This window comes from Dendropsophus ebraccatus, unplaced genomic scaffold (genome assembly GCF_027789765.1).
Source record: "Dendropsophus ebraccatus isolate aDenEbr1 unplaced genomic scaffold, aDenEbr1.pat pat_scaffold_521_ctg1, whole genome shotgun sequence".
Taxonomy (NCBI): domain Eukaryota; kingdom Metazoa; phylum Chordata; class Amphibia; order Anura; family Hylidae; genus Dendropsophus; species Dendropsophus ebraccatus.
In genome coordinates, this window is record NW_027210122.1 from 60,111 (window position 1) to 66,705 (window position 6,595).

Sequence of the window (6,595 nt, forward strand, 5' to 3'; positions counted from 1 at the left end):
ACCCTGGCCTGATCCTTGCCCTATCCCACCCTGGCCTGTCCCCTGGGATGATCCGGGCCCTATCCCACCCTGGCCTGTCCCCTGGGATGATCCGGGCCCTATCCCACCTTGGCCTGTCCCCTGGGATGATCCAGGCCCTATCCCACCTTGGCCTGTTCCTTGCCCTATCCCATCCTGGACTGATCCCAACTCTCCCATCCTAACCTTATCCCGGCCGTATCCCATCCGGAACTGATCCCAGACACAAAAACCCCCCAAAAAATGCAACAGTTCACTGTTAATGGCAAAATACAGACCCAACTGTATCCCACCCTGGGCTGATCCCGGCTCCGCCCCGCCCTGGGCTGATCCCTGCTCCGCCCCGCCCTGATCCCTGCTCCGCCCCGCCCTGATACCTGCTCCGCCCCACCCTGGGCTGATCCCTGCTCCGCCCCGCCCTGGGCTGATACCTGCTCCGCCCCACCCTGGGCTGATCCCTGCTCCGCCCCGCCCTGGGCTGATCCCTGCTCCGCCCCACCCTGAGCTGATACCTGCTCCGCCCCACCCTGGGCTGATCCCTGCTCCGCCCCGCCCTGGGCTGATCCCTGCTCCGCCCCGCCCTGATCCCTGCTCCGCCCCGCCCTGATACCTGCTCCGCCCCACCCTGGGCTGATCCCTGCTCCGCCCCGCCCTGGGCTGATACCTGCTCCGCCCCACCCTGGGCTGATCCCTGCTCCGCCCCGCCCTGGGCTGATCCCTGCTCCGCCCCGCCCTGAGCTGATACCTGCTCCGCCCCACCCTGGGCTGATCCCTGCTCCGCCCCGCCCTGGGCTGATCCCTGCTCCGCCCCGCCCTGAGCTGATACCTGCTCCGCCCCACCCTGGGGTGATCCCGGCTCCGCCCCGCCCTGGGCTGAAATGAATCATGAAATCCAAGGCCCAATACTTACCTCCATATAGATAGGTGTAATACATGATCTGAAGGGTTAATATTCCTGGTTCTACTCTGAGGCTTTCCTTTTCCAGTTTCCATGGTAACATTCCTATTTGCTGCTCATTTCTAGCGACATGTCCAGAATTCAGAGCAGCAGCGGCGGCGGCGGCGGCTAACCTTTCCTGAACGCAAGATCTGCTCTTATATCTGACCCCTGTGCAATAATCACTTCTAGAGCATTATATATAATATTACACTTCTGTCTGATCCCATCCTGATAATACCCAGTCACTGATCCCTGGACATTATATATATAATATTACACTTCTGTCTGATCCCATCCTGATAATACCCAGTCACTGATCCCTGGACATTATATATAATATTACAGCGCTGTCTGATCCCATCCTGATAATACCCAGTCACTGATCCCTGGACATTATATATAATATTACACGTCTGTCTGATCCCATCCTGATAATACCCAGTCACTGATCCCTGGACATTATATATAATATTACAGCGCTGTCTGATCCCATCCTGATAATACCCAGTCACTGATCCCTGGACATTATATATAATATTACACTTCTGTCTGATCCCATCCTGATAATACCCAGTCACTGATCCCTGGACATTATATATATAATATTACAGCGCTGTCTGATCCCATCCTGATAATACCCAGTCACTGATCCCTGGACATTATATATAATATTACACTTCTGTCTGATCCCATCCTGATAATACCCAGTCACTGATCCCTGGACATTATATATAATATTACACTTCTGTCTGATCCCATCCTGATAATACCCAGTCACTGATCCCTGGACATTATATATAATATTACAGCGCTGTCTGATCCCATCCTGATAATACCCAGTCACTGATCCCTGGACATTATATATAATATTACACTTCTGTCTGATCCCATCCTGATAATACCCAGTCACTGATCCCTGGACATTATATATAATATTACAGCGCTGTCTGATCCCATCCTGATAATACCCAGTCACTGATCCCTGGACATTATATATAATATTACAGTGCTGTCTGATCCCATCCTGATAATACCCAGTCACTGATCCCTGGACATTATATATAATATTACACTTCTGTCTGATCCCATCCTGATAATACCCAGTCACTGATCCCTGGACATTATATATAATATTACAGCGCTGTCTGATCCCATCCTGATAATACCCAGTCACTGATCCCTGGACATTATATATATAATATTACAGCGCTGTCTGATCCCATCCTGATAATACCCAGTCACTGATCCCTGGACATTATATATAATATTACACTTCTGTCTGATCCCATCCTGATAATACCCAGTCACTGATCCCTGGACATTATATATAATATTACACTTCTGTCTGATCCCATCCTGATAATACCCAGTCACTGATCCCTGGACATTATATATAATATTACACTTCTGTCTGATCCCATCCTGATAATACCCAGTCACTGATCCCTGGACATTATATATATAATATTACAGCGCTGTCTGATCCCATCCTGTTAATACCCAGTCACTGATCCCTGGACATTATATATATAATATTACACTTCTGTCTGATCCCATCCTGATAATACCCAGTCACTGATCCCTGGACATTATATATAATATTACACTTCTGTCTGATCCCATCCTGATAATACCCAGTCACTGATCCCTGGACATTATATATATAATATTACAGCGCTGTCTGATCCCATCCTGATAATACCCAGTCACTGATCCCTGGACATTATATATATAATATTACAGCGCTGTCTGATCCCATCCTGATAATACCCAGTCACTGATCCCTGGACATTATATATATAATATTACAGCGCTGTCTGATCCCATCCTGATAATACCCAGTCACTGATCCCTGGACATTATATATATAATATTACAGCGCTGTCTGATCCCATCCTGATAATACCCAGTCACTGATCCCTGGACATTATATATATAATATTACAGCGCTGTCTGATCCCATCCTGATAATACCCAGTCACTGATCCCTGGACATTATATATATAATATTACAGCGCTGTCTGATCCCATCCTGATAATACCCAGTCACTGATCCCTGGACATTATATATATAATATTACAGCGCTGTCTGATCCCATCCTGATAATACCCAGTCACTGATCCCTGGACATTATATATATAATATTACAGCGCTGTCTGATCCCATCCTGATAATACCCAGTCACTGATCCCTGGACATTATATATATAATATTACAGCGCTGTCTGATCCCATCCTGATAATACCCAGTCACTGATCCCTGGACATTATACACATTGGGGAAAATCAGTATTTGATACACTGCAGATTCTGTAAGATTTGATGTGTAATTGTTATTGTAGGTAACTTCACCTGTGAAAGACAGAATCTATAAAGAAATGTGAAAAAATCACGCTGTAAGGTTTATAATGAACAGTTATTGCAAAAAGTAAGGATATGACCACCGGCCAGCAGGAATTCTGCGGCTCACAGAGCTGTCAGTGTCTCTATAAGAAGCTCCTCCCCCTCTGCCCTCATTACCTGCACCTGTGTCATCTCGTCACCTGTATAATAATCACCTGTCCTCACACTCATCACACTCCAACCTCTACATCATGTCCAACACCAAAGAGCTGTCTAAGGACACCAGGGACAACACTGTAGACCTGCACAAGGCTGGGATAGGCTACAGGACAATAGGCAAGCAACTTGGTAAGAAGGCAGGAACTGTTGGCGCAAATATTAGAAAATGGAGGAAATAAGATGACTGTCAATCTTCCTTGGTCCGAGGCTCCATGCAGGATCTCACCTCATGGGGTAAGGAGGATTCTGAAAAAGCTCAGGAATCAGTCCAGAAGTACACAGGAGGAGTCGGTCACTGACCTGAAGAGAGCTGGGACCACAGTCTCATAGATTACTGCTAGTAACACACCACACCATCATGGATCACACCAGCACATGTCCAGGCCCGGTGACTAGAGATGAGTGAACCTGCCGAGGTTCGGGTTTGTATGAACCTGAACTCTCGGCATCTGATTCCCGGTGTCTGCAGCCTCTGTGAAGAGGGTGGATGCAGCCGGAGGACCGCCCGGAAAACTGGGATACACCCATAGCAATAGGCCGTATTCGCTCAGCTCTACCGGTGACATCCCCATTGACCATTGGGGGAGCAAGGAGGATTGTTGTGACTGGGTCTTCCAGTATGACAATGACCCAAGACCCAGAGCCGGAACAACTAAGGTGTGGCTCAGTGACAAGCCTAGCCAGTCTCTAGCGACAGCCCCGAAACCCGACAGATGTAGAGAAGATGTGTATGGAGTGGGACACAATCCCCTGGTCAGGACCTCCAGGAAACGTCTGATCTCTGTAACTGCACCTTATAGGAGCTTCTCTTCTCACAGGGGACGTTATCGACCAGAAATCCCACCCCCCCAATCCTGTGCAGGTGGGAAATCCTACTAAATGGACTGCCGCATTACAGCTGTGTCTCATCCAGATCATTCCCAGTCCAATATATATAACAACCGAGACCCCAGCAGGTGGATGTGGGCAGGCGTCACCGCTTCAGGGGGCCAGGCGTCACCGCTTCGGGGGGGCAGGCGTCACGGCTTCGGGGGGGCAGGCGTCACCGCTTCAGGGGGGCAGGCGTCACCGCTTCAGGGGGGCAGGCGTCACCGCTTCGGGGGGCCAGGCGTCACAGCTTTGGGGGGGGGGAGCAGGCGTCACCGCTTCGGGGGGGGGGGGGGGGCAGGCGTCACCGCTTCGGGGGGGGCAGGCGTCTCCGCTTCAGGAGGCAGGCATCACCGCTTCGGGGGGCAGCCGTCACCGCTTCGGGGGGGGGGGCAGGCATCACCGCTTCGGGGGGGGGGGGGGCAGGCGTCACAGCTTCGGGGGGCAGGCATCTCCGCTTCGGGGGGTGGGGGGGTGTTTAGGCGTCACTGCTTTGGGGGGGGGGCAGGTGTCACCGCTTCGGGGGGGGGGGGGGGGGGGCAGGCGTCACAGCTTCGGGGGGCAGGCATCTCCGCTTCGGGGGGTGGGGGGGTGTTTAGGCGTCACTGCTTTGGGGGGGGGGGGCAGGTGTCACCGCTTCGGGGGGGGGGGGCAGGCGTCTCTGCTTCGGGGGGGGGAGGGCAGGCGTCACCGCTTCGGGGGGGGGGGGGGGGGCAGGTGTCACTGCTTCAGGGGGGGGGGGGGCAGGTGTCACCGCTTCGGGGGGGCAGGCGTCACTGCTTGTCTCCGCAGCATGCTCATCCCACAGCTATCCTTATAATGTGGCACATACATGTGATAGCCGCCTTACACGTCCATAAGGGTAACATGGGGAGCGCCTTCATGTGGACAAGGTGCATAACAGAATATAGGAAGGGTAGGAAGATATTGTGCCCCACCTCAGACCATGGCATATGGCGATGTACCTCAATGTCTGTACTTTCATGGAGTTTTCCACCATACGTTTTTAGTGTAACAATATGCTGTATGTATGAGAAGAATTACATGTGTTTAATGGCTGCCAGGGGCACCATATACACATATATATATATATACACACCTACTGTTCCCCTCCGCCTTAGCCTCATCATGTTCACACATCACCCTGCTCCTTGCTGAGAAGGCCAGAGTGGGCACAGGCATGCCAGCCATCTTGTTTGGACCTCCAGGGCCACTGACAGCCATCTTGTCTAGGCTTTCCAGGGTGCTGGCAGCCATCTTGTTCAGGCTTCCCAGGCTGGCAGCCATCTTTGAGGCTCAGTGCTGAGGCCTGAAGGTCTCCTCTCTGTTCCTGGAGGAGGAGGATAAGGCTCTCATGGCTGTGCAGGGGGAGGATGGGAGATGTTATCTCAGGCCTGGAGATTATCCAGGATTGTCAGCCTGACCTGTTCCAGTAAGGGGGAGGCTAAAAACAGCCAGGAATGTAGAAGGTCACAGATTGTGTCCTCACACACAGAGCACGGCCCCCCACCCCCCTCCATGCACACGGCTGGTTGCTGGGCGCAGTGATGTCACGGCTGCTCTAGAGCCTCCCATACGCTGTAATGTGGGGTAGAGGGGAGGGGAACATGGCTGAGGACACAGCGCTCGTCTATTACTGCCTCACACTACCATAAAGCAGGGAGCACAACATGGAGGCTTCTGCCAGTGCCGCAGTGAAGGGTCACCTTGAGAGATCAGGAACCATCATGACATCCATTCTTGCCCTGTCCTGCCCGACTTTCAGCATCATTGGTAGTTTAAAGAGGTTTGATCCTTATCTGCCCTGTCCACCATGGGCGTCTGTGCATTCTGTAACTAAACTCTATAGCCCATTGTCTTACGGCAGAAAGAGCGACGCTGTACAGCGAATACGGAGCAGCAGATGTGATGTATGTGAATGTTCACCAGTCAGCCATGACTACAACTCACAACATGTCTAACGTAGCTATCTTCTCTACATAGTGTACTATAACCCCCAACATGTCTATAACCCAGCTGTTATCCTCTACACACGGTACACTATAACCCGGCTGTTATCCTCTATACATGGTGTACTATAACCCGGCTGTTATCCTGTATACATGGTACACTATAACCCGGCTGTTATCCTCTACACACGGTACACTATAACCCGGCTGTTATCCTCTATACACGGTACACTATAACCCGGCTGTTATCCTGTATACA